The following is a 22,093-nucleotide window of genomic DNA, read 5'->3' on the forward strand; positions in this document are numbered from 1 at the left end:
ACTCCTACTATTATAGATGAAAAGCTCTGGAAAGCAAACTGAGTAATAACTACTGATCTGGAAACCAACAACTGACAAATGAACTACAACTGAACAACTACAACAACTATTGAACTTTGACTCAAACCTGCTTTGATAGCAGAATTTTTTAAAAGTCACAGAAAGCTGTTATGAGAATTCTACTCTCTCTTATCAGACTTTAAACAAGTAAACAAAACTGCTGCTGTGGAGATTCTATTCCTTTCAACTCTGGCACACAATGAAATTACATCTAGGTCAGCTGACTGGCATAACCTACATTCAGAATTCTTTTTAAAAACATGTACATTTGGTCAGCCAGAAGAATACTGTTTGATTCAAACATCTTACATAAATACATAAATCAAAGAATTAATTAAAAAAAAACTTATTTACAGAATTATAACTAGTCATGCTTGCATGTATAACACAGGGTAATTTACAAATATTTACAAGTATTTACAAAATGTCAGCCAGTCATACTAGCACAGATAATATGTAATATCCTCACATTTCTCCTCCCTTTCAAGACTCAAGTTAGATTTTCAAGTGACCCTAGAAAATCATCACTTGAGAAAAATGGGGCTGACTGAAAATGTAACAACCATACCCCTTCTTAACAGTCCATCTGCATTAGCATTATTGATCCCACTACAGTGCTGCACCATCATGGCATATGCCTATAGCCTTATGCTCCACCTCAGTAACTTGTTATTTTGCTTACTGACTATGTTTAACCAAGTTAAAGAGTTATGGTCTGTAACCAATTTATGGCTAGGCATTCTTTCTCCACAGCTGCATAACATTCCTCCCTGGGTTGCAGCCTATGGCTAAGGTATGCAGTTGTGTGTTCTTCTTCCTCTGAGAAAACTTGGCTGAGTACAGCCTCTACCCCATAATTTGAAGCATCCACCTCTACAATAGATTCCTTGCTGTAATCTGGACTGGCTAATACAGGGGGTTCTCCCATAGCCTCTTTTAAGCTTCTGGAATGCCTGCTCACAATCTGTAGTCTACACTACTTTTTCTGAATTGTTTTTCCTTGTTAGGTCAGTAACGGGTGCACCTATTGTACTATAGGTGAGCACAAATTTTGTATAGTACCCCATTGTCTCTAGGAAAGCTCTCGCCTGTTTTTTGGTAACAGGTACAGGCCATGCATGAACAGCTTCCAGTTTGGCAGGTTCTGGCCTAGTCTTACCACTCCCTACTCTATGTCCTACATAGGAGACGTCTGCCATACCCAGCTGACATTTGCTAGGCTTAATGGTCAAACCTGCCCTTTTTAATCTACCTAAGACCTCCCTGACAAGTTGAAGGTGCTCTTGAAAGGAATGACTGTAAATGACAATATCATCCAAATAAGTGAGAGCATAATCTCCTGCTCCTACTAATATATGATCTACTAACCTCTGGAAGGTTGCTAGGGCATTCCTCATCTGACAGGGCATCCTTGTAAACTCATATAATCCAAAAAGTGTTACAAATGCTGACCTCTCTCTAGCAATGGAAGTCAAGGACACCTTTCAGTATCCTTAGGTCAGCTCGATAGTGGTCAGATATTTAGCCCCGCCCAACTGATCTAAAGCTTCATCTGTTCTAGGCATGGGGTATGCATTTGACTGTGTATAACTGTCTAACTTTCTGTTGTCTACATAAAATCTTACGCTACCATCTTTCTTCAGTACCAATACTACTGGGGAAGCCCAAGGACTACTGACCTCTTGGATTACCCCTGGCTCCAACATCTCCTTTATCTCCTTCTTCAAAGTCTGTTTGACTCATTCATGCACCCTATAAGGAGCTTGCTTGATAGGTCTTTGGGGTCCTATATCCACATTGTGCTGTACTAAATGAGTACACCCAAGTTTCCCAGTGAACATGCCCATAAATTCCTGTAACACTGCTTGCATTTCTTTAACCTGAATAGGGGATAGCCGCTGCAATATTGCTACCTCTCCCACAGACATGTCAGTCTAACCCTCACTGAAAAGGTCAGTCATCAGATCTCCCTCAGACTCCTTCTGCCAACCACTGTGAATATTCAACACCAGGGCCTCCCTATCATGATAAGGTTTCATCATGTCAACATGATACAACTTATGTCCCTGCCTCCTGCCTAATAAATTTACCATGTAGTTAACATCACCAATCTTATGCAGCTTATTGTGACTGACAGAAATAAGCACCATAATCTGTTGCCACACAGTAGAATCTAAGACTTGAGCATTCCTGTCATACTAAACTTTTGTCTGCTGTTCGGCTACTGCTAGGTTCTTCTGGGCCAAACCTATGAGCTTCCTATGCGTTGTCCTGATGTTTAGGGCATGTGCCACAACAGACTCCTTGTGGGATTCGTGCTTACCCTCCCACTCATCACAAATCAAGTCTAAAGGTCCCCTCACCCTATACCCATACAGCAACTGAAAGGGTGAATAGCCTGTAGATTCCTGAGGAATCTCTCTGTAGGCAAATAATAAATAGGGCAAATATTTGTCCTACTCCCTTTTAAACTGTCAGGAAATGCACATAGCATAGTCTTTAATGTAGAGTTTAACCTCTCCAAAAGACAATTAGTCTGGGGATGGTAGGGGGTGTTTCTTAGATGCATCACTAAACAACACTTCCACAGACAAGCCAGCAGGTCTGATATAAAGTTGGTACCTCGGTCAGGTCAGTATCTCCCTTGGAAAACCTACCATGCTGAAAATTTCAAACAAGGCATTTGTCACTTTATCTGCTTCAGTGGAGGACAAAGCCACCACCTCAGAGTATCTGGTAGCATAATCCATCATCACCAGGGATATACTTCTTCCCTGTAGAACTTAGAATATTCAAAGGCCCTACAATATCCATGGCTACCCTCTGAAATGGCTCCTCAATCACAGGCAAAGGCATCAACAGAGCTCTGACCTTGTCTCCCACCTTGCCTACCTTTTGGCACTGTTCACAGTTCCTGCAGTACCAATTTACATCCTTTGCAATCCCAGGCCAATGAAGGTTTTTCATAATGCATCTCTTAGTATGCTTTATGCCCATATGGCCTACAAAACAGTTGTAATGGGCAATGGCTAGAAGTGCCAGATAGTAGGGTCTGAGCACTACCAACTGCTGTATTACCTCACCCTCTAGCCCTCCCTCAGGGATCTACTCTCTGTACAGTAATGCTTTGATCCAGTATACAGGCTTCCCTCTTCCTTGAGCATCAGGTGCCTCCTTAGCTACCTCTCTTAAGCCTCATAATGTAACGTCTGTAAGCTGATCCTGTCTCAACTCTACTTTTGTGACCTTGTCCAGATCCCCTTCCACAGGAAGCCCAGTATCCTCTGTCAGCAGTCCCTCACTGTCAGCCTGGATACCAACACTCATCTCTGTACTTGCAGTCACCATGTCCACAGGAATATCAGTACTTACCAGCAGCTGTGGTTCACCTTCAGGGTCACTGCTACAATGTAGCTCCCTCCCTGAAGTAATCACATCACCATCCCCAGCTTCAGGTATAGGGTCTCTCTAGGTCTCCTCCAGGCTACCAGACCTACGTGCCTGTCTCCAAACTTGACTGCATGTCACTGCATGCACACAAGGTACTACACTATTAAAATCATTCCCTATTAAGACATCTGCAGGGATATCCTCAAACACACCTAACTGCATGTTCCCTTTTCCACCCTCCCAGTCAAGATGAACCCTGGTCAAAGGTATATGGAATAGGGTCCCACCCAAAGCTCTGACTGCTGTGGACTGCTCTTCCTTAACCACTGCAGGCCTCACAATGGTTATATCAGAATCTGTGTCTCTCTCTTAGCAGTGGCCTGTATTCCATTTAAGATAGGATACACATTTTGGTGATAATGTGGCACCTCTGTTGTTTCCAGACAACTCACCACTGGCATTCTGTCATTTCTACTTCCTGGCTCCCTCATCTTTTGTTTTTCACCTTACTTCAATGGACATTTGTATGCTGCATGGCTCCTCTGATTACATTTGAAACATCTAATCCCTGATCCTGACTGTGTACTTGAACTAATGGCTTCCCCTATTACTGTTTAACTCTTTTGGAGTAGTTTAGACTGTCCCTATGGTTCCCTTATGTCCATGTGCAATACTGTGTATCTTTTTCTTATGCAGTAGTGCCCTACTTTCCAAGTAGAGATCCCCTTTTCTCCACAACTCATTTGCAGAGTTATACTCTTGGTCTGCCAACCAGATCCTCATGTCCTCAGGTAAAATGCTGGGAGCTAGTTCCCTCACCAAAAAGTCTGTCAGTCCGTCAAAAGTGGTGACCTGACACCGACTAACCCACTTGTGAAAGGAAGTACTTAAATCAGCAATGGAATCACATACACTTTAATCTGCCTTGCATCTATGTTCACAAAACTTTTTTCTATACATTTCAGGAGATAATTTAAAGCAATCAAGTAAACATTGTTTTACATGATCATAATTAAAACAATCAATATCAGACACTTTAGCAATTACATTAGTAGCAATACCATGGAGTAAGGGGGTATCCAGAGCCCTTGGTCAACAGTTTATTGTTTACATACCCTCTCAAATATAGAAATAAAATTATCAAAGTCATGCTCCCTCCTTGTACTGAGGCTACTAAAGCTCATTTACTGACCTTTATGGCTTCTGGTGTTTGTTTATTCCATTCCCATTTACCTCTATAACCCTGTTGAAGGGTTAGAAGCTCCTTTTCATGTTGTCTCTGCCTCTCATTTTCTTCCTTCCATCTCCAAATGCTTAGTCTCCAGATCATGCTGATGCTGCTTCTCCCTCTCCCTCTACTCAGCCTCCAAATGTCACAGTTCATACTGATGCTCTGACACTGCTTTGCTCTCTCCTCCACTTCCAGTTTGAGTCTCCTTAACTCCAAATTAATGTTTAAGTCTTCTGAAGAAAAGATATACTGTCTTGTCTTAGAAGGCTGCTAATCCCCAACGCCAAACTGGATTTCCTCCAAGCTGCTGGTCTGCTCTGTGGCTGTGACAAAGGCTGAGATCATTGCTTCTTTATTCAGGTTGGCATGCACCAGTCCTTTGGCTTCACATACCTTAGCCAAGTGGTTCCTTGTCAGCTTGCTATAATCCTCTGCTGACATATTTGCCTGCTGTTCTTGACTAAACTAACTGAAACTCTGTATGTTTATCTTGTGGGTGCCGAGAGTGCACACCTCAATGACAACTAGCCACAGGCTACTAAAGCTCAATTAAAATACCACACCACTGGCACCAAATAATGTGATGACCCCAGTTAAACCCAGGGCATAACTAAGGAGCCTAAATCCTCACCACTGTCTTCGGTAAGGGAGTGTCACTGAACACAGGGATAGAAACACACAATTTTCCCTAAGAGTACACCAGGAACAGGCTCCAAACCTATGACTGGACTATATGATTCAATCCAAGTTCCCAAATGAGTCTTCACACTAACCATTGCAGAACACTGTGTCCAAGTTCTAAGTACTTGACACACTCACAAGTAAATATTTGATATTCGCACATACAAACACTCTTGGGAAAGACTGGCATAGATTTACTTGCTATGTTCTCTTTCCCAAATTACAAGGTAATGGCTGCCACCAGTCAAATACCACAATACCCTACAAAAGGGGTGTTCAATTATATTGGGTAAAATAAATATTGGCATAAATAGTAACATGTAATCAAAGAAGTAAGGCTTTTTGGAGTGGTTCTGGTGTTATCACAATAAGTATAAACATTTCCAGGTTACTAAAAGCACTTTCTAAATAACCAGCCACAGTAAAAGCTAGTAAAATATTTAATAAATAAAATTATTTAAAACATATATACACTGATAACTGATTCCAATAAATCACAGAGTTTCATACACAGGAATTATGAAAATATCACTGTCAGCTTTAACTAACTGTAGTTCCCTAACTGTATAAAGATTAACTGCCCCTGTCCAATCCAATAAACTCAGCAAGGAAAGATGATACTCTTACTTCAACTGAGCAACTAAAACAACTATTGAACTTTAATTGACACAGAACCTTCTTTGATACAAAATTTTTAAAAGTCACAGAAAGCTTTTATGAGAATTATACTCTCTCATATCAGACATTTAAAAAGTAAGCAAAACAGTTGCTGTGGAGATTCTATTGCTTTCAGCTTTGGCACACGATGACAGCACATCTAGGTCAGCTGACTGGTATAACCTGCATTCAGAATTCTTTTTAAAAAACATGTACATTTGGTCAGCCAGAAAAACACTGTTTGATTCAAACATCTTACATAAATCAAAATAATAAAAAAAACGTATTTACAAAATTATAGTTAGCCATGCTGGCATATATAACAAAGGGTAATTTACAATTATTTGCAAGTATTTACAAAACTTCAACTAGTCATGCTAGCACAGATAACAATATCTAATATCCTCACACCATGTCTCCCCATTTGTAGATTGTACTCAACTTCCCAGGGATGGTTTACTGTATCATCAATAGAATACATTTTTCTGTTAATTTTTCTAGAATTTGTACTTGACAGTAGTAATTTTGTGTACCTTGATGGGGAATATTATAGGCAACTACAAGGGGTGGTCACAGATATTAGGTCCCTTGAGGACATATTTATTTATGGAATGATTCACGATCTAAGTTGCAGGAATTCACTAAGTATATTAATTCTACTACTTCTTATTTTAAGTTCACATATACACTGTGTTTGATAACTTTTGTAACTAATTAGACATGCCAATATACAAGGGAGATGGGTAATACAAATCCAGCATTTATAAAAAACCCTCCTTTTCAAAATTATATTTAAATTTTTAGAGGAACCACCCCAGATTTCAAAAGAAGTCCCTTGTAAAAGGGCAATCTGTCAAGCTATCCAACATGGTCACTGATAATGTGTTTTTTTGACAAAGAATGTGATAAGTTGGCAGGTAGGTTCTTTGGCAGAGGTTATCCAAAGGACTTTGTTTATGATATTAGAATGGAGGTGGTAAAGTTGAGGCACAATAGATTTAAAAACAATAAAAATAACAGAAGAAGCTTGCCACAGCTGTTTTATAACACTATTTAATCCAAGTTAAAAGCAGGTACAGGATCCAGATAATAAGTAAGCGCTTTCACGTTGTAATAAACCCTTCATCAGACTTCCAAGACATAACATAATTAATTCACAACTCTCTCATCCTTTATAGTTTTTTCAAAAATTCTTACAACCCAATCATCTGGTAAAAGTCATTATGACATCATGAAAATTAATTAATCATTAAAACCATACACAACTATTTCTAAAAACTAAACATCTAACAAAAACAAAGTGTTGTATACTTTCATTCTCACAGATCCAATCAAAAAATAAACTTATACAATCAAGAAAACATATATAAATAACAGCAGCAATATATATTTACTATGCACATATGAAAATAATAAAACATTTCTCATAAATATATATCAAAAAACATTTTCATATGTAAATAAGAATTTCTTTAAATACTCTCATATAGGCATATATTGCATTGCAACATAAAACATAGTAGCATATGCATTCCTAGCTAACAAGAGATTTAACCCCATTTTAGGTAAGGCAATGTCACTGGTGAAATTATCTAGTTTTGTATATTTCAATAGATGCCTTGTTTTAAGTCCCCACCCTTCAAAAAGGTGAGATAAAATCATCCATAAATATTGGCCAGTATTTGATACCAACAAGAATGTTTCAGTAGTGGTGGGGTTAACCTTTTGTAACTAATAAAACAGGATAAAACCTGAAAAATGTATTTGAAAGTTATGGTTATAGGGATAACATGCCCACAAGAGGTATGAAGAAATGTGCACAGTGTAATTAATGCCACGTACTTTCAGAAGAAAGGGTTATAACTCTGGCAAATTGAAAATGAAGATTAAGTTGGCAGATAGTTGTAACTGCTCATCCACAGGAGTTGCATATATTGCTATTTGTGACCCCTATTGAGCATTTTATATTGGAAAAATGGAAAGGTCTCTCAATAAGTGTGTTTATGAACATATGACATTCATAGGAAGAATGACGATAATGCACTTTAAAAACACACTACAGTATGTTTTGATTTCAAATGCTTTAGGTTTGGGATATTAGAGAAAGTAATACCAACCCACACGGGAGACTCTTTTAAAACTAAGAGAATTATGTTGGCAGCTTCAAGTAAATTCTCAAGACCCCCAGGTTTAAATGAAGATGTGTCAGTCAGTCATATTTTGAAACTAAGGGCTATGGATTTCTAATATGTGACAATGGCAGACTGTACAGTGTGGGTCTGCAGACTTTTGATTAAATGAAATTCAAATATGTTTTTTAAATATGTGTATAAATTAATTTAATAATTAATAACTGGTGTGTATATTTGATATTAGGATTTTATTTATGTATCATTGGAGATAAATGGATTTCTGTGTGTTATATTAAGTACTTAGTTATTTTAACATGTACATTTACAGCTATAGTTATTGTAATGAGGCATTCATGAAAGTATTGTATTCATAGAGGTTATATAACTTTAAGGGTAAAATCTCAGAGATGACATAGTACTATTGATATTTAAATTGACGGGCATTAAACCTTTAATTATTATAATCCTGTGGCATCTGAAGTTTGTTGGCAGCTCAGTTTGGTTTATTAGTATGGAATGCTGCTGTTCACCTGTGGTAATTTATTAGTAATTTTGGAGGTGATGTTATTTCAGGATTCCCAGGATTTACTCATCAGTGGAACTGATGAAGAATTTGTTTTCAGACTCCCTTTCAATTGTGAACAGTTAAATTAATTGAATGGGTATCTCACCATTCTTATACAGTTGTTATCTCAATGACTAGAACAGTCTGAAATGTGCAGCCTAGGAGTGTTTGCTCTACTGATGTTACCATGGGAATCATGGTTCTGTGTCTGTGAATTGTGTCAGTAGGAATGTACCTATGAGTGAACGTTTGTTGGGAGTGATAGATTCCACTTAAGATGAGAGATGTTTTGTATAAACAAGTTGCTGACAAGAACAAGAACATGGGCAGCAATATTTCTGTGTGTCCTGATGGCTTTTCGACCATGATTAACAGGTTGAACTTTAGGGATAGTCACAATGACACTATAACCCTTAATTATAATAAACAGGTTGAAAGAATAAATCTTAAGGACTGACTGAGTTGTCATCCTTCATTTACTGAACTGCCCCACACAAATTCAACATGTGAAAGGGGCACACTTTTGGAACAGATTATTTTTCTCCAGAAATTCTTAAGTTATTGTAAGTTGCAGCTGAATAACAGCTATTTTGAGTTGTGTTTAATAAAGGGGTTGGTCCCCCAGGGCTACGTATGTGGAAGTTTCCCAATGGAGTGAGTCATGGGTCTAGTTTATAAAAAGAACTAATTGAACATGTTTAATAAAAATGGTTTAGAATTAATTAAAATATTGATAAGAAGAAATAATGAGGATACACTTGTTGAACTCACAAATTAATTTGGAGGAGTCCATCAAGTTGTATTTATTATTTGAACATTATTCTGTGGCTTATTATAGGATATTCACTTCTGTTGACTGGCAAATGGATTCCATTAAGGATAGGAAGTTGAAGAAGTTGGACAAGAACACAAAAGCCTATCAATCAAACACTGCATACCCAATTCCTAAGTTTAGGGGCAGGTCCAACAATGGAGATGAGGAATCTCTTCATTCAAGCATTGACCCAAAGAATGGGGTAGGGCTCTCCATGGAAGGCCCAATCAGTGGGCAGGTGGTTGATAAGATTAATTTTGACTATGAGCTGTTGGGTTCCCCCTCTGCAAGAATTCAACAGAGCCATCAACCGTATCGAATACACTCCAAACTATACCCGACCACCCCCACACCCAGAAGAAGGAAATTGAAAGCCCTGAGGGGAAGAGTGAAGTCCAAAATGTCATAGTACTCCCACAAAAATTAGGAGGCAATGAGTATGTGGTTATTTCTTGACACGGTTAGAAAATCTATAATTATTTCAATGAGGTCATTACTGGAACCCACTTCAGACTATTTGAGAGGGGCCTTACTTATGTTCCCATGGCCAGGTTTAACACAGCAGACTGTTTGTTGGAGCTCAGGATTTCTACTAGGAAGGTCAACTTGGCCTTTATTTATGGCAATAAACAAACAACTCTCAAGATGCACTTAAGAAGAAGAGTTGTCATACTTCTCCAAGTGTCCCATTGGTACAGTTGTTTGAGAGTTTATGCAGCTGTGACATTTATTCACTAGAGCATTCTTCTAAGGTCAATATATACACTTTGTAAAAAGATGACAGGGTACCATTAAATAAGTTAAGTTGTGACACCATTAGAATCATGAAAGCCGATGTGGGTGGAGATGTGGTACTCATGAATACTATAGATGACTCTCGGAAGATGCTCATTTTATTACTGGGTGTAAACAAATACATCCCTGTTTCTCTTAATGAAGTTAAAAGTTTCCCATCACAAAATGTATTTCTATTTGGAAGAACAATAGTTGAGTTCTTTGATATCTGAAACCGAGTTTGACTTTTTTTACATTGAAAAGCCAGTGATGCCTGCTATTTTTGGGATACTAAAAGTGCACACGGATGCTCTTATTCCATGTTTAAGGTCCATAGTATTTGCCAGACACTCTAAAATGCACTCTTTGGCCATATACATCGATCAGAAATTAAAAGCTTTTGTGTATAAGCAACCATATATTTTGTTAGATGCCTGGGATTTCCTGAGACTGTTTTCCCCAGATCTATATGCAGAAGGGACATTGTTTGTTTATACAGATGTAATTGACTTGTTTGGTTGTATTCTCACGGCAAAGGCCTTGAGAGTTTCTTGGAAGCCCTGCTTAGATGTTCTACTGTATCAGCAGTGGAATACATTAGTTTGTTGAATTTTATGGACTTTGTCCTTGGCAGTAACTTTGTGTAATTTGACAGGAAATATTATAGGCAAAAACAAGACGTGGCTATGGCTGTATATGTGTACCTCTTTATTCAAATACTGCAGTGTGTGTACTGGCGGAAGGACATGTTTTCAACTCCAACTTTAAGCACAGTTGGTCAATGTATACTAGGTTCTTTGATGACATATTTATTTTATGGAATGATTCACGATTTAATTTGGGCAAATTCACCGAGTACATTAATTCCACTACTTCTTATTTAAAGCTCAGATATACTGTATTTGATAACTTTTGTAACTATTTAGATGTGTCAATATACAAGGTAGATAGGCAATACAAATCCAACATTTATAGGAAACCCATCTTTTCAAACTCATATTTGCATTTTTCAAAGTAACCCCAAGTTGTAAAAGGGAAGTTTTTCAGGTTATCCAGGATGGTTACTAATAATGTGGCTTTTGATGAAGAATGTGATAAGCTGGAAGGTACGTTCTTTGACAGAGGTTATCCAAAGGACTTCATTTATGTATTAGAACTGCGGTGGTAAAGTTGGGGCACAAGAAATTTAACCCCATTTTAGGTAAGGCAATGTTATTGGTGAAATCATCTAGTTTGGTAGATTTCACTAGACACCTTGTTTTAGGCCATCACCCTTTAAACAAAGAAGTTATGAAAATCATCCATAAATATTGGTCAGTATTTGATATCGATAATAATGTTTCAGCAGTGGTGGCGGGTGGCCCTTTGCTAACTTGAAAGTCATGGTTAAGGGGGCAACATGAACACAAGAGGTATGAAAAATGCAAGTGAGGTAATTAGTGCCACTTTATTTTAGAATAACCTTTAAGGGTAAAATCTAGGAGATGACATAGTACTATTGAATATTTAAATTGATGGTGGTTTTCACATTTGATTCGTTCTGAGGAAGTATGTGTAATCAATAAGCACTAAACCTTTAAGATATAATTCATTTAAAGTATTTTATTAAGTCTTTTATTATAATCCTGTGGCATCTGATGTTTGTTGGCAGTTTAGTATGGTTTATTAATGTGGAGTGCATTGCTGCTGTTCACTTGTGGTAATTGTTTCAGGATTCCCAGGATTTACTCAACAGTGGAGCTGATGGAGAATTGGTTTTCAGCTGGCCTTTCAATTATGAACAGTTAAATTGATTGAGTGGTGATCTCACTGTTCTTATACAGTTGTTATCTCAATGACTGGAGCAGTCCACACAGGCAAGGTACAACAGAATGTACACTCTAGGAGTGTTTGTTCTACGGAAGTTAACATAGGAATTTTACCACACCATGGTTCTAAGTCTGTGAATTGTGTCAGTAGGACTGTACCCTACAAGTGAATGTTTGTTGGGGGTGATGGATTCCACCAAAGGTGAGAGATTTGTTTCTTATAAACAAGATGCTAAGAAGAACAAGGACATGGGCAGCAACATTTCTGTGTGTCCTGATGGTTTTTCAAACGTGACTAATTGGTTAAACTTTAGGGAGAGTCACAGTGATACAAGGACACTTAATTACAATATACAGGTTGAAAGAATAAATCTGAAGGACTGACTGGGCTATCTTCCTTCATTTACTGAACTGCCCCATAACAATTCAACATTTGAAGGGTGTACACTTTTGGAATAGATTACTTCTCTCCAGAAATTTGTATTAAGTTATCATAAGTTGCAGCTGGATAACAGCTATTTAGAGTTGTGTCTAATAAAGGGGGTTGTCCCCAGGGGTTATGTATGGGGAAGTTTTCCAATGGAGTGAGTTATATGTCTAGTTTATGCAAAGAACTCATTGACATATTTAATAAAATGGTTTAGAATTAATTAAAATATTGATGAGGAAATACTAAGATGATTCATTTATTAACCTAACAAATTAATTGTTTAGAGGAATCCATCAAGTCGCATTTATTTTTGAACATTATTCCGAGGCTTATTATAAGATATTCACTTCTCTAGTCGCATTTATTTTTGAACATTATTCCGAGGCTTATTATAAGATATTCACTTCTCTTGATCAGCAAATAAATTCCATTAAGATCAGAAAGTTGAAGAAGCAGGACAGGGACACAAAATCTTATCAGTCAAATGTTGCATACCTGATTCCTAAATTTAGGGGCAGGTACAACAATGGAGATGAAAAATTAACTCGTTAAAGCAGAGGCCTAAAGAATCTGGTAGGGCCCTCCATGGAACATCTGATTAACGGACAGGTGGTTGATACCATTAATTTTGACTATGAGCCAATGAATTTTCCCCCCTCTAATAATTCAACAGATCCATCAACTGTATTGAACAATCCCCAAACTACACAAGAGCCACCCAACCAGAAGAAGGAAATTGAAAGCCTTGAGGGGACAGGAAAGGGGAAGTCCAAAAAGTTATAGTAGCCCCCCCCCCAAACTTAGGGGACAATGATCATGTGGTTATTTCTTGACATGATTACAAAAATCTGCAATTATTTCATAGGTTCATAGGTTCATACTAGACTATCTGCCCTAGGGCATTTATAAGCCTAACCAGAATGTGTTTGGCTTTTGCCACCCATTTTAAATTTATTTTGCTATGCCCTTTTTCGAGGTTAGTATACTGTGCCTCTGTCTACCAGTGACACAGAAGTGATACCCGGGGTAAACCTACGATCTCCCATCCACTCATCAAGATTCCTCTTGAAGAGAGCCAATGAGGGACTCTGCCTAACCTGGACTGGGATTTTATTCCAGAGTGAAGGGAGCCTCTGGGTTATGAATCTGTCCCTCCAGCATGTCCTATTTATTTCAGTGCTGAGGTTCAAGTCTCTCGAGCGCGTAGCTCGATGGGATTTGGATTTTCTGAGGTGCAGCATGTCCATTAATTCCGGGTTGTACTTGGCCTTATACGTCAGGCACAGATCGCCTCTGAACAGGCGGTATGCCACTGAGTAGAGCTGGAGTTTCTTTAACTGGGCAGCATATGGCATCTGTTTGAGCCCTTTGATCCTCTTGGTGAGGTACTTTTGGGGTCTTTCCAGTTGCTGCAGGTGTCTGGTAAGGTACATCCCAAAAGGGGCATTGTACTCAATTATGGGCCTGATGAGGGATGATTAAAGAGGCACAATGACCTCCCCTGATCTAGATGTGAATCCCTTCATGATTAGGTGGGCTATATAAAATGTTTTTCTAACCACTTTGGCCATTTGGTTGTCAAATGAGAGATTGATATCAACTTGGGTCCCCAGGTCCCTAATCACTTCTTCTGTACTTAATGGATTACCACCTATGTGGTAATTTGTGGCGCACTTTGTTTTTGCCAAAGGGGATGACTATACACTTTTTGGCATTTAGCTTGAGGCCATGGCTCTGGCACCAGTTGTCTGTTTCTATGAGGCCCTTCTGGAGGATGCTTGTGTCGGCTGGAGAGTCGATTATGGCGCCCAGTTTGCAGTCATCTGTGAACTTGGTCAGCCACAGTCCTTCCGTGTTGGCCTGTACCTCCGAGAAATATATACTGAACAAGAGAGGTCCCAGGAATGAGCCTTGTGGGACACCACTTGTAACTGGTTTGTAGTCTGACATGGCTCCAGCAATTCTAACCATGTGGGTTCTGTCCTTGAGCCAGTTTGCAATCCATCTAGTGACATAGGGGTTATATTTAAGCTGGTGAGCTTATCTATAATGCCCGAGTGGGGTATTGTATCGAAGGCTTTTGCGAGGTCCAGGTAGGCTGTGTGGACCACCTTCCCCCCGTCAATGGCCTTGGTGACTGTTTCAAAGAAATCAACCAGGTTTAAGAGGCAGGATCTGCCCTTAACAAAGCCGAACTGGGTAGGATCCAGTGTCTGTAGGTCCCCAATATCTTTATTTATGAGGTCCATGATGATCCTTTCCATAGCTTTGCAGACCAAGCTAGTCAGGCTTATGGGGCAATAGTTTCCAGGATCCGTTGAGGCACCACCTTTATGGAGAGGGACCACTGTTGCTGTACGCCACTCTTTGGGCACATATCTTGTAGTAAGGCTGAGACTGAACAGTAGTTTTATGTTTGCATTTAGCTCTTCTTGGAGTTCATGTAGGACGCAGCCCGGGACACCGTCTGGTCCCATTGATGCTGTGTTTTTTGCTTTGGAGAAGGTGGCTCTTACCTGAGCATCTGAGATGTCAGGGGTGCAGCACTCTGCTGGGATAGATATTTGCCCTTTTAGTGGGGGGGGGGAGAAGTTTGCGCTGAAACTGTCAGCTAGGATGTTGGCAATGTCTGTGGGTTCAGTGTATTTTTTTGTCATTTTGGACTAATTCTAAGCATATCTGGGAATTACCACCCAGGTTCCTAACATAACTAAAGAAAGCCTTGTGATTATCCTTAGTGTCCTGTGCAATTTTTCTCTCGAAGCTGGCCTTAGACAATTTTATGAGTGCCTGTAGTTTTTGCTAATACTGATCAGTGATGCCTTCCCTTTTTGGGATTTTGCTCTATCATTTAGTAGCTTCCTCCTTCTATTGTATAGTTTGTTTATGGCTGGGGTCCACCAGACAGGACATCTGCCTTTGGAGGATTGGGTCTTGGTTTTATTTGGGATCGCATGATCCATGCATTCCTGAAGGTGTTCATAGAATGCGTTTATAAAGGATTCTGCGGTCTGGGCCGTATTTTCCACAGGCCCGGGGGCTTTGAAGGATTCTACCTTGGTTTTAAGGAGTGTGAAATTTGCTTTAGAGAAGTTTTTCACTGTGGTTTTCTGGGCAGGGGGTGGGGTCGGGATGTGAATATCCAGTGAGATTAGTTTATGGTCTGATCTTACCAGTGAGGGATACACTTCTGGTCTGGAGCATAGAGTCCCCATGTTGGTGATGATCAGGTCCAGTATGTTTTTCCCTCTTGTGGGAGTGGTAACAAGTTGTTCCATAGCATTTGAGTTTATAAATTCTAGTAACCTTTGGGCTAGGGTGTTGGAGCTAGAGTAATGCTCCCAGTCTATGTTTGGGTAGTTGAAGTTGCCCAATATAATGGTGTTTGGAGAGACCTTCATATGTTCCAGTGTTCTCAGAAAGGCCGAGTGGGGTTCCAGGGTTTGGGAGGGTGGTCTGTAGCAAGCTATAAACTGGAAGGCAGTTTTACCCACTGTTAGTTGCACATGGATAGTCTCTGATGCTTCGTGCTTTGCCACCAACCTGGAGGTGTGGGTATCTTTGATGAATATCGATACTCCCCCTCCTTTTGTGGTTCGGTCCAAGTTTTGGGGCCGAAAAGCATGGTATGAGGTATAACCTGGTAGTGCTGGGGTGCTCTCAGGAACCCTGAACCAGGTTTCTGTTACTGCACAGATATCGATGTTCTCCATGCTAAGGAGAGTTTCGAGTGTGTGCATCCTGAGGTTTAGACTTCTGGCGTTGAGTAGCATTACTCTTAGTTTCTTATTCCTTGTGATACCTATGGAGGTGGGTTTGTCTTTTGAGCCTTGCCTAAAAAAGGCACTATGGGAGTAGCAAGAGCCTTTGCCAATATCCGAAAGCCCAGGGGTGACAGGTGCAAGCCGTCCCTAGCGAAGCATCGTGGCTTGTCGAGCATATCATCCCAAGCTGACAGGCATTGGATCCCCTTTGAATGACACCAGTACTTAAGCCAATTGTTGAAATTGATCATCTTGTCTTCATATTTTGGCATCATTCTTGGTGAGGGTAAGATGCTACTCAAGGTCAGGGTCATACCAGCCTGGGCTACATGCTCAGAGAGCTCCTTTATGTCTCTTTTCATGTAGTCCAGGGAGGTACGTCTCAGGTCATTCACACCAGCATGGACAATGACTGACTCATATTTGTACTTGCCTTGGAGTGACCTGAGTGCTTGTGTTATGTGGTGGATCCTAGCACCCGACAGGCTGCTCACCATGACCCTCTCCTTGTTCAGCCTGGTAAGCGGGATGTCAGTGTGCCTGACGATAAAGTCACCTATTACAAGTGTATCAGGTGTGTTGTTTAGTCTTAAGGGCTGTGACTGTTCGGCACACTGGCTTTGTGAGATATGTATTGCACGTGTTTTGTTTTGGGGTAGCGGTTGCTTGGGTGTCTGCTTTGGAGGTCTCTGCTGCTTAGGCAGATCTTTATTTAGAGCCTCCGAGTATGTTTTTGTGTGATTATGTGTTTGGTTTGCTGTCGTGGTAGGTCTATGTGAGACTGGAATTGTAGTGAGTGTGTTTTCCTTCTCCTCCTGACTGGTTATGCCAGTACTGAGTTGAAAGAGCTTAGCCTCCAGTTTGGCTATATGGTTGCATCTCTCACATGTGTTGGAATTTGTTGGGAGGAGGAGAGGGTTGTCTGTGTACATGAGGCAGTTGTAACATTGCCTCAAGTTTCCCAGATTCACCATCTGGACCGGAGAGGAGATTGACAACTGACCTTTGGACATGCTAGAATAATATTGGGAATTCCTTAATAATTCAAAACAAGGGCCAGTGGGGGGTGACGGCGTAGTGCTTTTAATTTTTAGTGCTGACTTATATAATTGCTTTAGCGAGCAAGTGCCAGTTAACTTAAGTGCAATGTGTTACAGGTAACTTAAATGCAAAAACGACAAACAGTAACTTTCTTTCAAGTGAAACAAGGAAATAAGTACAGTAAGCAATGCAGATATCACTAGTGATCCACAGAAGCGCTGAGAAGCTGCGTATTAGGTGGAATTAGCGTTCCAGGGAAATAACAAGCAAACAAACAACAAGCATATAAACAAAGGTATATTCAGCAGGCCTGGATCTAGTCTATGCTACAGCAAACAAGGTGTACCAATTTCAGTAAGATACAGTTCAAATATTCAGGCACTATAAACCTTTAACCAGAAATTCCCAGCTCAGAAGGGCAGAGTCCAGCCTCTTCTCCCACAAGAGTGCAAACCACGAACCTTCTTAATGTAAAATAACTGGCCTGAAGCCCAAGTGCTTAAACCAGAACTAATACACTTTAAGAATAACAGACACTGGGCTCTCAATCAGCAGTTCCCAACTTAGAAGGATGAAAGCTACCTGTCCTGCCACCACAGTGCATGCCACAAACCTTCCTAATGTAAAACAACTGGTCTGAAGCCCAAGTGCTTAATCCAAAAGACTTAGAATGGTAGCTACACTTTAATCAAGTTACTACCAAGCAGTAATAAATACAGTTGAATACTTTAGAGAATGACTGGATTAGTGCTCAAGTTACACAAACAAAGCTAGATCCAGCAGGCCCGAATCCAGTCTATGCAACAGCAAACAAGGCGCACCAACTTCAGTAAGAAGCAGTTCAGATATGCATGCACTATAAGCCTTTAACCAGAAATTCCCAGCTCAGAAGAGCAGAGTCCAGCCTCTCCTCCCACAAGAGTGCAGACCACGAACCCTCTTAATGTAAAATAACTGGCTTGAAAGCCCAAGTGCTTAAACCAGAATTAATACACTTTTAGAATAACAGACACTGAGCCTTCAATCAGCAGTTCCCAACCTAGAAGGATGTAAGCTACCTGTTCTGCCACTACAGAGCAGACCACAAACCCTCTCAGTGCAAAACAACTGGTCCGAAGCCCAAGTGTTTAAACCAAAAGGCTTAGAATGAGTTACACCAAGCAGTAATAAATACAACTGAGTACTTTTAAGATGATGCAAAAGTAAAATAAAGTAGGTAGAAACACAAGTACAGGTAAAAGCAGATGAATTTTTTTTTTTTTTCTGAACAAGTGCTGTGATCAAAGAAACAGATTTGAGTGCTGAAACTAGAAAACTGGCTAGTTATAAGAAAAAAAAACTAAGCTAGAAGGCTTCCCTCCAACACAGAAGGGCTTCGGGGCTCAGAAGCCTACAAATAGTCTATACCACTTAACAGGAAAGGCAGGAAACAAGCTTAATTTTTTTTCTGTTTCCCAGATGCTCTCTTTGTACACAGTAGGAGTGCCTGAAATCAGAATATGATCTCACTGCACTCAGTTGAGTGAGCAAATGAGATGGGCCCAGAAGGAGTATCCAAACACACATTTACAAGAAGGGAGGACAGTTTCAAAGCCACTAAGATTAACACCAAAACAAAAACAGGAATGGTGGGTGGGACTAACTGAAGAGCAGAGTCAAAACTTCCAGTTCAGTTAGTATTCCTGCAACACACAGTTAAAATCAATTTAAATACTGTATTTTTTTGAAAAGAAAAGTGCAGATAAAGGTACTTAAATTCTCTTATATGTCCAGTTGAATACAACAAGTTCTTAGCCGGCCAAAGCTGAGGATTTTAAGCAGAAAATATTTCACATTGTACCACTTAAATAGGCAAGGACAGGAAATCAAAGAATGTGGCTACCCCCACATCTGTAATTACTAGCAAATAACAAAATTCAGCAAACACTGACTAACTTCCAGTTCAGTTAATATTCCTGCAACACACAGTTAAAATCAATTTAAATACTGTATTTTTTTGAAAAACAAAGTGCAGATAAAGGTACTTAAATTCTCTTATACGTCATTACTGGAACCCACTTTAGACTATTTGAGAGTGGCTTTACTTATGTTCCCATGGATAGGTTCAACACAGCAGACTGTTTATTGCAGTTCAAGATTTATACTAGGAAGTTCAACTTGGCCTTGATTTATGGCAATAAACAAACAACTCACAACAATACTTTTAAGAAGAAGAATTGTTATACCCTTCTAAGTGTCCTGTTGGTGCATTTGTTTGAGAATTTATACAGGCTTGACATTTATTCACTAGGGCATTCTTCTAATGTTAATATATACAATTTGGAAAAAGATGAATGGGCACTATTGAACAAATTGAGTTGTGACACCTCCATTAAAGCCATGAAACCCAATAAGGTTTAAGGTGTTGTACTCATGAATACTATAGAAGACTCTCGGAAGATGCTAAATTTATTACTGGATGTAAACAAATATGCCTCTGTTTCTCTTAATGAAGTTTAAGTTTCCCATCACAAAATTGATTTATATTTACAAGAACTATTGTTGAGTTATTTACTATCTAAAAATGAGTTTGACTTTCTGTATGTTGAGAAGCCAGTTGTGCCTGCTATTTTTGGAATACCAAAAGTGTACAAGAATGTACTTAATCTAACTTTAAGACCCATAGTATCTTCTAGACATTCTAAAATGCACCCTTTGGCCATATACATTGATCAGAAGTTAAAAGCTTTTGTGTACGAGCAAACATATATTTTGCAAGATTCCTAGGATTTTCCGAGACTGTTTTCCCCAGATCTATATGCAGAAGGGACATTGTTTGTTTATACATATGTAATTTACTTGTTTGGTTGTATTTTCATGGCTGAAGTCCTGGAGGGTTTCTAGGAAACCCTGCTTAGATGCTCTACTGTACCAGCAGTGGACTACATTATTTTGTTGAATTTTATGGAAATTATACTTGTCAGTAATTTTGTGAATTTTGTCAGGGAATATTACAGGTGACTAGAAGGGGTGGCTATGGGTGCTATATGCGCACATCTTTATTAAAATATTGCAATGTGTACATGGGAGGAAAGTCATGTTTTCAGCTTCCACTTTATGCACAGTTAGTCAATATATACTGGTGCTTTGATGACATATTCATTTTATAGAATGATTTGTGATCTAAGTTGGAGGAATTCACTGAGTACATTAATTCTACTACTTCTTATTTTAAGTTCCCATATACTGTGTTTGATAACTTTTGTAACTGTTTAGATGTGTCAATATACAAAGTAGATAGGCAATATTAAACTAATATTTATAGGAAACCAACCTTTTCAAACTCTTATTTGCATTTTTAGAGTAACCACTTCAAGTTTCAAAAGAAGTCTCTTGTAAAATTGCAATTTGTCAAGTTATTCAGGATGGCTACTGATAGGTTCATAGGTTGGTACTAGGCTATCGGCCCTAGGGCCTATACAAGCCTAGCCATAACAATTCCCTGGATGTTTCTTCCCACAATATTTACTTCCCTGGACCCCTGTCTAGCAGGGTAACTGACGTGATCCACAGGGTGAATTTCCTATCTCCCATCCAATCGTCAAGGTTCCTTTTGAAGAAGGCCAAGGAGATGCTCTGCTTGACATGTATGGACAGTCTATTTCAGAGTATGGAGAGTCTTTGGGTCAGGATTCTATCCCTCCAGCAGGTTTTGTTCATTGTGATGACAAGGTTTAGATCCCTGGAGCGAGTGGCTCTGAGGGATTTGGATTTCTTTAAGTGGAGCATGTCCAACAGCTCAGGATTTGACATGGCCTTGCATATTAAGCAGAGATCACCTCTGAGTAGATGATATGTCACAGAGTATAGCTAGAGTTTTTTTAGATGGTCAATATAAGGCATCTGCTTTAGGCCTGTGATTCTTTTAGTGAGGTATTTCTGTGGCCTTTCCAGCTGTTGTAGATGTCTTGTGAGGTATATACCAAATGGGGCATTGTACTCTATAATGGGTCTAATGAGGGATAAGTACAGTGGGACAATGACCTCCTTTTTTCTGTATGAAAAGCCCTTAGTGATTAGGTGCGCCACATAGAAGGATTTCCTGACTGACTGTTGTGGTGATGTGGTTATCGAAGGTGAGACCACTGTCCACCTGTGTCCCTAAGTCTCTCATCACACTTTCGGTGTTCAGTGTGCTGCCCTCTATGTGGTAATTCATGGGTACATGTTTTTTTCCCAAAGGGGATAACTATACATTTCATGGCATTAAGCTTCAGCCCATGGCTCTGGCACCAAGCATCTGTTTCTGTAAAGCCCTTTTGTAGAATATCCAAATCTTTTGGGGATTCAATAATGGCTCCCAGTCTGCAGTCATCATGATGTGTTTTTTTATGAAGAATGTGATAAACTGGCAGGTATGTTCTTTGACCAAGGTTATCCAAAGGACTTTGTTTAGGATATTAGAATGGAGGTAGTAAAGTTGAGTCATGAGAAATTTAACCCTATTTTAGGTAAGGCAATGTCATTGGTAAAATCATCTAGTTTGGTAGATTTCACTAGAAGCTTTGTTTTAGGCAATCACCCTTTAAACAAAGAAGTTATGACAATCATCTCTAAATGTCGGTCAGTATTTGCTACCAACAAGAATGTTTCAACAGTGGTGGGGGGTGGCCCTTTGATCACTTATAAAATGGGTAAAAACCTGAAAACTGTGTTTAAAAGTCAAGGTTACTGGGGAAACACCCCCACAAGAGGTGTGAAAAAATA

This window comes from Protopterus annectens, chromosome 9.part0 (genome assembly GCF_019279795.1).
Source record: "Protopterus annectens isolate FY-2018-M chromosome 9.part0, PAN1.0, whole genome shotgun sequence".
NCBI classification, from domain to species: Eukaryota; Metazoa; Chordata; order Ceratodontiformes; family Protopteridae; genus Protopterus; species Protopterus annectens.